Raw genomic sequence first — 13882 nt, 5'->3', positions numbered from 1 at the left:
TACTCCAAAACTCATTCGGGTATCCTGTTTCACCCCATTAAAGCAGAGTCACAGTTAAGTCTTCAGCAGGCCTAGGGTGTCCCAGAAATTCTGAAGCAATCCACAGGCTTCCAGGCATGCAGGATCACGACTGGGCATAGCCTAGAGCAACCTGATCCAGTCTGGCTTGCTTCTGATCAGAGCATTGGAGTGGTTGACCTCTGGAGGTCCTTTCCAACCTGAACTATGATTCTTAGTATATTCCCTAATTATGTAGATAACATTTGCCTAAAAAAAACAAACAAACAAAAAAAACCACTAAGATAACAACCAAGTGTATCACCCAAATTGTTTATAGTATTTGTTTTACTTTCATTAGGGTTCGAGATTTCAAAGTAGAAGAAGCAACGCTAATTATGTTTGACCTCTACGGATATTTATTTCTTAGAGGAGGGTGATATCGCTCAATTGAAAAGGAGTCCAAAGGCTCATTTTAACTTCTGAAACCTGCAAATATCAATTGTAAAACAACAAGAACAGGAATTGCATGGAGGCAGGGGCACATAGCACAAAACATCCTAAAAGAAACTTTAGGAACTCTGGATTGGTATGGAAGTGAGGCAAGACTGGGATCAATGTCTAAAGGAGTGAAAGGAGAAAAGCCATGAAAGTCATGATGAAAAGTACAGGCCAAGGAGACAAGAACACGTCTGAGGAGCTGGGGTGAAAACATCAGTGCCCATGCCTGTTCAAGCCAGGGGAAGCCAAGATCTCTGTCTCTCACTGTTCCTCTGCTGTATCCAAGCAGGGAGGTGTACCATCTCCTTCTACAGCTCTTCCACAGATAATTTCTCATTTCTGTTCTTTACGCCCTTAGACAAAATGGAAGATATCATACAGTTGAAGAACAAGGAATTAATCATTTTGAAATCCTTAAGAGGTTATACATGAAAGCTCTTATCAAAGGACTACTATCAAGTTTTGGGAAAAAGTGTACACACACAGTTAATTGAAGATTGCCTCCCAGCAAGAGTGCCCAGCAGTGCTGGAAAGAAACTGCCCTGGACACCTAAGGAATAATAACTTTATTCCTTAAATTTTGAGTGTTTGACATTGTAACCTTGTTAGTATTTAATATATTATTTTTTAAGGAATATAATTTTCTTTAAAATATTAGAGCTCATCCAATAGCAGGGTCTCCATCTTACTTAGAGGTAGAAAAAAAAGTGGAAGCTTCTGCATTAATTAAGCAAGTGAGAGTGTTGCTAATACTTCAGCCTTAAAAAAAAAAAAAGCGAGAAACCACAAACAAGCCTAGAGTTATACAAGAAAAAACAAACATTTTAGTGATTCTTTAAAAAAAAAACACAGCAGCTGGATTTCACTCTGGCCATTTCCGAACACATGGCATTATCTATATTTATTTTGGCAAGTCAAGGAGCCAACCATCAGATTCAGTTCTCAGTGCCTGTTTAGTTAGCTGTTTGAGATAAGCATGGTTTGAGCTGCAACATTTGTTGATTCTAAGCATAAAAGGATCACATCTCTCAGCTTCCGTTAATAGGATTAAATATGCTGAGCAATTTGTGGTGTGTCAAATGGCACACAGAAATCTTTACTGAAGTAATTCGTTAGTCTCCAGATTTTGAAGTCACAGTCCTAGATAGTTTTTGCCAGGAGCTTGTACTACAGAAGAATAAATAATGCCTTAGCTTGCCAAGCAAAGCACAAGAAAGTAGCTTTGTAATAAGTTTATTTTAAATTTCAGCCATCTAAAGCTATACCTGCTTACATTGCATGTTGCCCAAAAATTTCTCCAAAGAAAGTAAGTGGTGTCCCCATGGCAACAGATAAACCGAGAGGCTCCATGACAGCTTTTATGAGGAAATGCCCTGGTTCAGTGCCAATTGCCCAGACATTTCCATTGCACGGGGCTTCATACTACAAGTCCACTGGAGTGGAAGGGCCTCAAGCAAGGGATGATCCATTGCTGGATAAAGTGTTAGACAGTAGTGGAAATTCAGAGAAGTATACCAAGTAAAGAATGATGCCTTTGTTTTCTCTTGTTCCCTATATTTTATTAGTATTTTTGGAAGATGACAGATGAGTTCCAGGAGTACTCTCTACTGAAGGATGATATTTGAACCTAAGGCTGTATGCCTCCCATTGCTTGGGCAGCAAAAGCTGCAACAAGTTGGTGCCACTGGAGATGATATTCAGGACTCCAAAATGCTGCCTCTGTTTACATGCACATCAGCTTCTCAACCTGAGAAAAGCCTTTTCACAAAATAAATCTATAGCTTTCAAACATACACAGACACATCGTGGGTGTCTGTTGCATTTTCAGATCTGCAATGTTACTTCACTAACAGGTGGATGGACGCAGACAAAGGATGCAAGCAGAACTACCTCCTCCTGTCTCTCCCAATACCAAATTTCACTCAAATCACACACTTTACACCACACTGACTGACCAGTCAGAGAGTACAAACCAGTGAAAGTGTTGTTTCCAGACAGACTTATCATCCCTCTAGCTTCTTGCATGCTCAGATTTTTCTCTCCCTGAGTAGGAGTGAAAAAGGGTCCTGCAGAGTGCTGAGCATCCCTGACCTACTTCCTGCAGACTAAGCCACTGTCACGCTAACTCACTGCTGAAATTTGTGATCAGCTAATAATAATGCTAACATCCAGAAAGGAAGACAGTGAAAAGTAGAAAGGGCTTATAAATGGTTGGGGGAGCTTCCTTGATCTCAATATTTAAGGAAAAAAAAATGTTCAGAACACACCACAGTTCCCTATTGGCTTGCCTTATTCATGGCAAGGAAAAAAAAGTCACCATCACTTAATTTGAAGTAGGATATCCTACAAGTTCATATCCCTCAGTCCCTTCCACTAGCAGTAATGAAGGCTTAACTAGATGTTGGGCTGCCTCCAAAACAGTGGTCAAAGGCCCAAATCAAGAAACCCCAATTTCAAACATAAAAAATTTAGCCTGCCAGCAAGTATTTAAACAAACACACGTGGAAAGAAGAAAAAAAAAAGACATCAACTAAAATATTTTTGGAATGCAAACGTTATATAATATTGCTTCACAATCCTTTCATCTAGACAGTTAATCACTAGTTTAGTCCACCAGTTTCATTTTAACCTTCTTACAGTCTCACTGAACTGAGTTTTAGTCTGTCAATTCTTGCTGGGTGGCAATGTCCCATGCACACTGCCACTAGCCTGGGGACAGGAGCTGCTCCTGCCCCAGCATTCATTCCCAGTTCAGTAGCAGCCTCTGTCGTGGCTGGCAGCAGGAGGCTGCAGCATTGTGAGCAGCACAGTCTTCCACAGAGGAAATCCCCAAATGGCCTCCACAATGCAAGATTTCTACACAGTGTCCTATCTTCATTTTCTTTCACTCTGCAAATTTTTTCACTCCAACACCAGCAGCTACTGCTGTACATTAAAGCGATAAAGTCACCCCAAGCACATGAGCCCAGCTAGTCCAGACTTCACAATTACATTGAAACAACTCTCCACATTATAGTTCACTCTTTTTAACAAGGCAGAATAACTTAAGCATCACAAAACTCACATACCCGAAATAACCATTTCCAGTCTGCCAGCTCCTACCTTTCTCTTCGCTTGCCACCTTTCCACCAGGTACCTTGGGCTCCCTCCCCTGGGGTTTGTGCTGGGATCCAAAGATGGAATTTTGCTTTTAGCCTAATTCACCAGTATGAACAGGGCTCTGATACTTCGTACTATTTGCTTTCATCCCCTTCCTCCAAAGATACAGACTGCAAAGCTCTGTGAAGAAAGAAAAAGTACAGTGCATCTTTCCAAGTGGAGGAGAGAAGTAATGAACCAGAGTTCACTCGCACAATTCACAAATTGGGGTAAGGAACTGAAAGATGCCTCATGAGAGGGCTCTTGACAAGCATCCTTGTAGGCAAGCCTAAGGCAACCTCCAGCTTCACCCTCATACCTAGGTGTGATGAGTGACCAAGAAAACTCTTGGTGTTCCGTCCCCAATTAAAATTGGCCAGCCCAATGGGGAACAAAAGACCACAAGTTGCTTGAACAACTGGTAGAAGGCTTCTTACAGTGCCATGTCTGTCTCAGCAGAGATTATTGTCAGAAATTATTTAATTACTATTTTGACGTAAGTTGTTTACTACTGCATATGCTTAAACACAGTGCAAGTTTTGAATTTCTATCAGGCAGCTTCAACTGAAAATGAGTCATGAATATGAAAAATGTGAAAGAATTAGCTCCAGCCTTAGGTTGAAACCAGGCAGTCCTAATATGCAGATGAAAACTTGCTTTTGTTCATGTTGTTCCTGTGCAACTAAATCTGCTTAGCAGCTTCTCACTGGCCGCAATTTAAATCATAAAAATATGTAAAAACTCTTACAGAATTTTGAGTTGTTACAATTACTGTGGAAGATTTTAATGGAAATAACTGCTTGGGGAAATCATCGAGGCAAGTAGGATTTTAAGTTTTTCTAGACATCGTCTATGACTGGCTGGTGTTAAAGTGTTAAACCATTTGGTACATTCTTTCTTTGCCATTCTGTGAGCATCAAGGTAAGAGAACAGGTTGAGTTATTGGTGATCAAGCACCCCCGATCTAACCCAGAAACGTCTGTCAGTGGAAATATTTTTTTCCTGCAACTCCTGCACCTACACACACACTTTAATCCCAACTCTCCATTTCAGGCAGCTCGTCTTCAACAACCTCCTACCAACTGTAGCTTCATCTTGTGTGTGATGTGACTGGCAGAGAGCAAGCCCCGAATGTTCAGTAGGAATGGCACCTCATGAGCTGACAGAGAGCTTTCCCAGCCATGGCAGTGGCATCTTTCACCTCCAGAGATGCAGACGTAGACATAAAGCCAGCAAGCTGCAAGGAGAGGTGACTAATAGCCGGCTGAACTCAAGCAAAAAGACATTTCGCATGACTAAGTACCACTTCAATAGGAAAATAAACCTGTATTCAGAACCACCAAGAAAAATCATCTCTGGTATAATATAGTTCCCATTACAGACCACAAGCACTTTGCAGTGGGAAGTGGGAAGAGAATATCACCCCTATTTTGGAGTCCAGTTGAGCTACCATTATTTAACACGGTCCATTTGTCACTGTCTGTGCCCATCACACTTGCAAAATTAAATACATAAATCCCCAACTTTTTAGTTGGAGCTGATACAGTTTAGCTCTGCTACCTCTGACAAAACACCACCTTATCACGTCCCATTCAAACCTCCTTTATTAATTTATCAACACAAATAACTTAATAGACAAGGGAAAAAATATCCTGGATTATTTCCTTTCCTGAAACATTGAAGTGAATATAAAAACCACAGAAAGCATTCAACAGTGCATAATAAACCAAGCAAAGTGGGTTAGGAATCCAGATCCCATGTACCAAAGGCATGGGCACTAAGTAAATGGATAGAAGAGGTGTATTAATAGCCAGTAATATACAGTTCATCTGAAATTGCCTATGTAAAACCTTGAACCTCATCTATGTGTGTAGATAAACTTTCCACCCAGCAAACTCTCTTGGGCATTTTCATTTTTTCCATCTCTTTAACCTAGACCCCTGTACATTCAGCCCAATGACTGGAGAAATCTCAACTAGTGCAAGGGTAAAACAGGTATTTAAGAAGATAGACTTCAGGTATTTTCAGAAATGATCACAACTGCCCTGGGTTGTGGGTTTGAGGTTATTTGTTTGAGGTTTTGTTTTGTTGGGGATGAGGGGTAGATACAGTCTCCTGTTATTTTTAAACAGAGAGCTTTTCAGGCAGAAATAAGATTTTATAAGGGCAACCAAAGAGGATTTATGGCTCAATTCGAATCCCAACGTACAATTCTTTGCAAATACCAGGACTACACCTGACCTGTCACACTCAACAATTTCTCTCTTCTCTTAATCCAGGCTGCAGTTTCTGCAAGTGGCAATACATCATAGGAACAGTAAAAAGCCACATGCTGCTCTATTCTAGACCTATACATTGTCCCGACTCTTTGGATCATTACATCAAGAAGTACAAGTAAGGCAAAAAGATAGCTAAAGGCAAGAAAGGAAGACTTGTGAGTATTTCTACCTTTGCAGCTTTAAACCTCCAGAATTAGGCATTGGTATAACATAAATACTTATGCAGTCACATTCTTTATTCTAACAGAAGGCATTAAGCATACAATGAAAAGAGATGATTGTATAGCTTCAGCATGAGATTAGCCTGACGTTAGCCTGTCCCCAGGTGCATGCCTTTGCGATGTCCTACCCCCAGCTTTGGTGGAGAGATGGGGCAATTGCCCACATACCAACCCATCCTGACTGCAATCCCCATGTTGACTGTATGTGGGCTGATCAAACATGGGACAACCTGATCTACTTTGTCACTGAAACACTACAGACATCCACTAACAAAGCAGTTGTTTTGCTATGAGATTACACAGGGGTGTTTGACCCAAACAGGCTCCAGTTAGAGCTTACTTTTAATTAGGCTACAGAGACTTCACTATCTCAGTGGTTACGACTGCTAGTGTTTTGTTCCACAATCAGATCTTAACAAGTTTGTGAAACAAAGTCCCCCAATACAGAAAGAAAAAAGATTAGACAAGAAGCTTTGAAGAACTCCATAAGTAAGACTCAGAAAAAAATCTCACCCTGAAGAAATTCTGTGTCAGAGAATTAACAGCAAGGTGAATAATAAGTAGGCTGTGTTCAGGAATTAAAGGTTGGATAGGACTCTAGGGCTGTATTTAAGAGGTTCAGACAAAATGCGTGCTGACAGTAAGGAGGTATAACTCAGATGAGATGGTTTCAAATGGGCCACCTGGCCAACAGAGAAACAGGTGTGGCAATTGGAAAACCTGAAAACACCTCATTATAGTACATCACAACCAAGACTATGACTATTTCAAGCTTTCCTTGAGCAAGCTTGCCATAGATAGAGCCTACTGAATATTCCTATTTGATGCCAGTCTATGAAGACTCTGTTTTCAGCTTCCTGCACCATTTCCCAGGAGGGTAAGATATTGCAACATAAAGGAGGCAGATGTCATGGGAAAGATGTACTGGGGCTCTGCCTGCTTCCACCACAGTCCTCCCACCAGCTTGGAGCTGAGGTGGGGTTCCAGGCACCAGCACTGCAATGTTGGAGAAAGCATCTACTACCTGCTGCATGGGTATTTCTGTGGCAGAAGCTGCTTCATCCCTCCTAGCTGAACTCAGCGCTTACAAATGGTTACCAAAGTTTTGGTTCACAGCTAATATTTTCACTCTTTCTTCTTTCACCTCCACGTCCCCTTTCATGCTACAGAGACATCAACTGGGAAGCTGGAAGGAAAACATTCAGTGACCTCAAGGCCATGTCTCTTACAGAATTCACTTCATTATTTACACAGGGAAGACATTAAAACATAGTTATCTAAAACTTCCAGCACACAAGCTCTGCTACACTGAAGATTCCTTGACATCAGACACACTCAGGTTCTTCAATAATTAATATGGATTTCCCCCCCGCCCCTTTCTTTCGAACTGTGATGTCTAGCAACCAAACTTAAACCTCTAGTGTAAACACTGCAAATAGGTTAAAGTTGAGCTTTTGCAAGCAAAAGTTTCTTACAGAACATATGAAACACCATGTATAGCATATACCCAGGTTTTAGCTGTTTGTTAGGCTGTTTTTTGTCTATGCCTTTGAGGATGCTGTTTTATTTAGCTGGAAAAGGGAAGGTTTTGTTCTTTCGTCCAGGGAGCAAGGAGGACAGAAGGAGAGAAAGGAGGGAAGGATTAAAGCCCAAGGCTTTCTGTTGTGAGGTCACCCAAACCATAGGGCTCTATGCACACACACAACAGCCTAGAGGCTGAAAAAGCAAAACCAAGCCATTCCTTGATAAGAAGTAAGATGGAGATTAGCTCCTTTTGGTTTAGCATTAAGAACCAGTTTGTAGCAACAGCAAGAGGTTGTTCCCTATGTTTAATGAATACAACAGGTCTCTGCTCCAGCCCTTGCTGTAGCACAAATAAGCCCTATAAGAATGCTGGTCAGGCTGCCTTTTAATGTTTGCCCCCTCCTGTGTCCTCTCACACCAGGAACATGGAAGATGGGAGAGCTGTTTCTGCTGGGACCTGGGGTAGACTGTAGCTTGTGGTTGAACCTGATGATCTTAAAGGTCCTTTCCAACCTAAATTATTCTATGATTATGCTTCCACAAGTCTCTTCCAGCTGGGAATCCACAGCAGGTAACCCCATGTGGAGGGTATTATTGCTCTTGCTCCATTTCAGAAGCCATGATGTACACTTCATTGCTTATCAATAGCATGGACTGGAATTACTGAGCCACTGCCTCTCACTGTTTCTGGCCTCCTACAAACTGATGATTTAGTCTTTGCCTTGCAGATTAACATTAACCAGTGGGAAAATGTTTCCTGAATAACCTTGAGAAATCTCATGATGAAATTCCCAGGTGTTCTTATTTGCAAAGAAATAACAGCAAAAGCAAAAGAAACTCAACATGATTCCATCTCCTTGAAATAAGAAGAGCATCCATTTTTCAACTCCAATCTTTTCTACTCCTCTATCAATTTTTGTTGTGTTCAGTATTTACACATTTTTTTCTGCCCATTTCAGATGCATAATGCATTAGTTTGGTTGAAAACTTTTGCAAGTTCTCTAAGATTGCAGAATGTTTAAAATAAACTGATTCCCCACACTAGTCAGCCCAGCAAATTTAATGCCTCAAGCACTGTAATAACATGATTTTAAATAGGCTGCTGAAATATTAATCTTAGCATTCATTATTCTCTCACTTTGCGTCAATTGTTTGACGTTTCTTCTCATGCCATCAGATGTCCTGTCTGTGCTTCAGTATTCTCTGGATGGTTTCACATCCATAGGATGACTCATGTGCTTGGAGACCCGTGTATTTTAAGGCTCGCTGTATTCCAGAGGAACAGATTCCTTATTCTTCACAGGGAGATAGTTATCTTTGAAGTATCTGACCCATCTTGCAAAATCTCTCCAAGTTTAAAGATCTATTTATATTAAAGTGTGTAATACTGCAGGGACCTTAGTTGATCAAAGTGTAGCTTTATCTTTTCTCCTTGGGCTTAGTATTCCTCTAGTTGTTCTGCCAAGTCACCAAAAAAAAAAAAAATAGCCAACCCCTCAAGCAATTCCCTTGCTGCAGGCAAGATATCAAACTGAAGTGAAAGACATTATGAAATGGGGAGGCAAGCATAAGCAGCAGTACTGGACAATAGCATTGTAAATGAAGAAAGATGCTGCTTAAAGAAGGACTCTGTTTCAGAAATTTCTTGTGAGAGTTTTACATTATATCCCAAGAATGCAATAGCATTCAGATTGAACTTTAATTTAGCTATTTATATATTATATGCAATTATTCGGTGCATGGAATTTTTATGTATGCAGCACAAAAATCATTTTTCTAACTATGGTTTTATGTCATTTACTTGATTTAATCAAAGGGTTATAAATTGCCCATGAATGTATTAAGGCTAGAAATTAGTTTCTCCTTGGATAGTTTGAATAATTCTATCTGGAAAACCTTCACATCTGAAGGAACAGGAGGAAAAACTTTTAATAACTAACTTAAAGGCAAAGACACTTGTCAAAGGAGCGACAGTTGCCTCCAGCAGAAGAACCCTAGGTTTGGGAGCAGAAGAGCCCTTCTGCTCCTGGTTGCCCCGTTCCTACATGCAGCATGTACTGCATAGCCAGTAGAAGCAATAAAATGTGGCCCTGTGATACACAGCTATCACCCTATGCTCCTAATACATGTTTAAGTGAGACAAGAACAGGAGTTTCCATGATATTCCTCAAGAATAATATTCTGTAGCTTAATAATTACTCTTTTAAGATATTTTTTTCTTCCTTAAACCTGCAACTATGTTATCAATAATTGCAGTCTTCACTAGAAGTGCACATGAGCAAACTGTCAAACCAGGACAAGACATGTAAGGCAACACCTACCACCACTTCTTTCTTCTCACCCCCATTATTCCCAAGCCTGGGGGACCCAGACACCTCTCTCCTGACCACTTAGTTGCCTCATTCTTTGGGAACCTCTGTGCTAGGGGAAAAAAAGATCAGTCATTCACATGTGTGAAGTAAATCAATACGACCACAAGACCACAAAGAGGACCGGAGGAGTATCTGAATTCAGCTGCCATCTTCCAGTATTGCCAGACCATGCAGGAACAATGAAAGAATCAGCTTTTTTATATACATATTAGAAAGAAAATGGAATAAAATAACTGCAGTGGATTATGTCAGTGATTGACATCCATATTTTCCTCAAAGCAATTTTATTACCTCTGCATCCAGGTTTCATAATAACCAGCATGGGAGAAACGAAAGGCACCAGAATGAAACTTCTAGCTCTAAAAATCGATTCACATCTGGTAGCCTGATGGAAAGCATAAGGGCTCTTTATATCATTTATAGCGTAGGCTAATGGGTGGAAGGAAAAGGTATACAGGCTTTAAAGAAAAAAAAAAGTGAAGAGAGAAAGGTATGCTTAAAATTTCAAGCCACAAGCAATCCAGCTCAGTTTTACTTCCAGTCCACAATTATCTAAGACCTTATCTCATTTATATGGTAATAACTTTTCACATGTCAACTCAACAAACAGAGATATCAGCTACACAGCGCAGCTCCTCAAGTGCTCCGGCTGGCTGATGCCTGGTGTGGGCGGAAGGCCCACGGTGAGCTCAGAGCACCAATTAAACTTGCCAATGAGCCGGGTCAAGCAATGCTGCAGGAGCGTCTTGTCATTATGAATTTCACTTAACCCTTTGTAGTTTTGTGCATATTTGGCATGAAAATATTTTCAGAGCTATTTATTTGCCCAGGGAAGGGGAGACTTACTGCAGCAGGTTGGAAAGAGCTGTTACTGAGTGAGAATCAGTGGTAAGGCTCAAAAATTGTTCCAGGGTGGTTACTACAGCTGCAAAAGTATATTTTTTTCTAAAATTCTAATTAAATATAAAGAGAAAAAAGGCCAAAGCAGATCTAGACAGTAATGAGAAATAAAGGCTTTGGTCTTTTGCAATTTCAGATTTACTAAGGGATGGCTCATTCCCTCCCTGAGGCAGGAGGGTGAACAGAGACCTCCAGAGTATAACCAGCCATCTAGTTCTCAGACATCCAACTATTTAAAGTTAGCCAGGTACCAAACATCAAGACAGAAAAAGGATCTAAAATATGAGTGAGTAATAATACCTGACAGACTGTGCTGCTTTTTGTTATCTTTTACAGAAGGGACAGGTGGAGTTCAGGTCTGCATTCACTCCCCCATCCCTCTGCAGGGTATAGGAAGAGGCAACCTGCTCAGAACATGTTTTTGGTGGAGCGCTGGGCATGAGTAGGCTTTAGAATCACTGTTTTGAAACTTTCTGTATTCAGAGCATTGAGTTTTGTATGGGATTACTTGTGGTACTTAAATACAACATAATATGTATTGAAATATCAAACATATAGCAGTGGTGACAAAGTATAGAACACCAGTGTTTGAGGACTGTGTTATTCATGAACGAGAATGTTAAACATGAATGCCTTTATCCCTACCACATCAAGGTATTCTCTGAGCCACACGGTCCTGAGAAAGAGAATTTGAAAACTGCACTTAAAGTTTCTAGCCATCACAAAGGATTGGGTTTGCATCACTTCACTGTTAAAGCCACCACTTCAGCCACATATTCTTTAGGTGTGTGTTAAGACTGAAGTTAAGACTAGCAGCTCAGAAAACCTTTGAAAATGAACTGGAAGTTTTCCTGTGAGTGCAGCTGTAAAGAAGAAACATCTAGAAACTCAGGTAATATATGTACTGGGAACTTTGCCATCACCCCAACTGTAAACAGAAAATTCCACCCCCAGCATAATCATAATACCCCTGACCTCAGTCACATCAGAGATTTGTGGAAGTGCTGGACCATTGACTGCCGTGCTGGGACAGAGGGAAGTCAATGTCAGGGCAGAGGAAATGGAAATACATCTGTGAAACGTTAGTACAAAGAGGGTAGACATCAAAAGAAAAGTCCATTTTGGCCAGCCTGAAGCAGCCTTGGGAGAAGCGTGTGAAAAGCAGACAACAGGAAGAAGAAATCGTTTTGCCTTAGTTGATGCAAGTGGAACTAAGTTTACAGACACAGGTTATGAGGTTCAGTTTCTAAACACAAAGGATGCAGTCACCTGGCAGTTCAGGAGACAGAGAAGGATTTTTCATACCAAGCAGCTGCCAGCTATGCCTTCTTTAAAAGAATAAAAATAAGAAAAAATAAGCAGGCACAAAGCTGCCCATCAATTGAGAACAACAGCATCAATAATGAATTTTCACTATTAATAAATCCTGCCTCCAGAGTTTTTCCAGCAAGCTTAATAAATATTTCATTGTCTTTCATTCTGAGAAGGAATCCAAAAAGAGGACTCAAAATCCTGAGGAAATATGAAGAAATCATTTAAACTAAGTTTTTGAAAATTTTATAGCTATAAGGAAGCATTAGTGCAGCTTAGCTTTGATTGCATCAGAAGTGGAATAGCTCTGAGAGGGATTTAATGAGCAAGATGTCCAGTATAGTGCTATTAAATGCTTCTCAAGCATAACAGAGTAATGTTCCAAACAAGCAAATAAAAAACAAACAACAAGAAAAAAACACTCATAACCACAAAGACACTGCAGCCTTCACACCATAGTCTTCAGTGGAAAGAGCATTGCCTTGGTGGATGTCCCACCCATGCCCCACTCCAAAACTCATGTAAATTAGAACCAAAGCCACCATACACAAGATGTGCATACAAGGAAACCTTATGTCTCACTGCCAAGACCTCCTGCACAAAACAAAGGCCATGCAGTCTGAACAGAACAAAAAAGCTGAGACAAGTGTCTTACAATCTGAAAAGTTAAAAATAACGAGGGTAAACCTCATCTGAAGTTGTAATGAAAACCTTAGTCTCTGAAGGCATTAAATGAATATGCTCACACACTTGTAAACATTCTAAAATATGAATTCACAGTCCTGTTGGATTCTAATGTTCCTCTGACTATTAAAGATGACTCTCATCCTAAGTAAATAATTCAGTAGGAAAGAATGGCTTGGCCTGGAAGAGAGCTAAACATAGGGGCCAAGACTTTGGGTAGTTGTTCTTTTATGAGAGGATTTGGCCTCAATGTTGACTTAGAGAGGAAAGGTTTCTGGAAAAGAAAAAAGTCACGAGAAAAGAGTTCAAGTTTTCATATTTGAAATTGCTATTTAGAATCAACATTTCTGACCTTTATTCTGTTAGAGGGAGAAAAAACAGCTGATGAGGTGAAAAGAGAGCCTAGCAACATAATTTATATAAAGTACTGCCACAGGAGAATAGTTTTCCTATTCAAGGGCAAAGTACAATTTTATGCTAGTTGTGGCCAGAGAGCTTCATCCTGAGATACTGTGTGCTGGTATTAGGCACTTGGGAACACAGATATGTGGGGACCCAGCAGGCTCCAGGAGGCAGAATACTACCTTGTGGTTTGGGTTTTGTTTGTTCAATGTCAGCATAATGATGCACCTCTCTCTAAGCACTGAAGAGCAATCTGATTAGGAATGAGAGTAACAGTAATGAAGTACTCCTGAAGAAACAGTCCAAGGAAGAGAAATTACACCTTGCAGGACATTCATCAACAAGCTGATAAAACTTAAGTTTCCTCTCCCCTAGAAAGAAACAATTTTTTAAGCTAGAGACGTGGTTAAAAACAAAATAATCCTAGGGTAATTCCATTGACTCTGATGGATCAAAACACAATTTGTCCTAACACGTTGCTAGGCCTGATCCAACCCCCATGGGAACCTTTAGGATCACACCTTAATAAAGGGCATACTGTACCAGCACACAC

The 13882-nt window shown here is 40.4% G+C and overlaps 1 protein-coding gene across 7 annotated transcripts in view; it reads right to left on the bottom strand.

Annotated features, from left to right (window-relative positions):
• The window catches only part of TUNAR (TCL1 upstream neural differentiation-associated RNA), a 161682-nt gene that overhangs the window by 117657 nt on the left and 30143 nt on the right, over nucleotides 1-13882 (bottom strand). Inside the window, exon 2 of one of the 7 annotated variants that reach the window (XM_066998304.1) lies at nucleotides 3601-3777. The exons of the other annotated variants lie outside the window; for them this stretch is intronic. The gene's annotated coding sequence lies outside the window, so the exon portion shown is untranslated. The remainder of the gene's footprint in view (nucleotides 1-3600; nucleotides 3778-13882) is intronic. 7 annotated transcript variants of the gene reach the window in all.

This window comes from Anser cygnoides, chromosome 5 (assembly GCF_040182565.1).
Source record: "Anser cygnoides isolate HZ-2024a breed goose chromosome 5, Taihu_goose_T2T_genome, whole genome shotgun sequence".
NCBI classification, from domain to species: Eukaryota; Metazoa; Chordata; class Aves; order Anseriformes; family Anatidae; genus Anser; species Anser cygnoides.
This window is presented reverse-complemented; position numbering and strand designations above follow the sequence as displayed.